Raw genomic sequence first — 829 nt, 5'->3', positions numbered from 1 at the left:
GCGCCCCAGCATTGAATTGTCCCCACCAGACACCGCGCCACTACACTGCCCGGCCCCACCGCCAGACACCGCGTCGCTCCTCGCCAAGCATTGCGTGGGGCGCCCCATCACCGTACCGCCCCTTGCACCGCTTACGCCAGGCACAGCGCGCCCCAGCACCGCACGGTCCCCTGCCACTGTGCGGCTCACCCCAGCACCGCGTGCCACTCCGCAATCGCAGCCAGCCAGACACCGCGATGCCGCTTGGCACCGTGCGCCACCCAGCCCCCTAGCCGCCCTTCTTCATTCGGTGCTTCTCGCTGCCTCCCGCTCTCTGCTAATAATGACTTGTTTTGTAGAAGTTAATTCTTTTATTTCAAAACAACAAACTCTGTAAGTCCTTCTTTTAAATTAAAAAATAAAACTGTACGACTCTATGAAGTGGCTGGCTTTTTTCCTCGGAAATCTCAGGCTGGGGTGGTATTTATTTCTAAGTCCAGAAAATGCCCAAGATAAAGTTTGTGGTTTTGAGGTCACATATACTCAGAGTGAGGAAAGGGAAGGCTCTGTGGCTGCTTCATGGTCCGGGTGGTAACTGGGGCATTTTTCTCCCTGAGAGGCACACAGCGCGCCCCTCACAGCGCCCCTCGCCCCCCAAGAGCGCAGTTACTACAGTGAGGAACGTGGGTGGGTCAGCGCCACGGAGGCCACAGGACTCTAGAATGAAGCGTGACTGCCCTGGGCGTGCTGCCCCCCATTCCCATCCAGCCCACAGCGGGGTGGTCTGTCCTCCGCCAGACCCCCAGTGCCCTCATTTGCTGCGCCAGAGAGGGTCGATCCTTCTAGACAG

This window comes from Suricata suricatta, chromosome 2 (genome assembly GCF_006229205.1).
Source record: "Suricata suricatta isolate VVHF042 chromosome 2, meerkat_22Aug2017_6uvM2_HiC, whole genome shotgun sequence".
NCBI classification, from domain to species: domain Eukaryota; kingdom Metazoa; phylum Chordata; class Mammalia; order Carnivora; family Herpestidae; genus Suricata; species Suricata suricatta.
Note: the sequence above shows the minus strand (reverse complement) of the source record.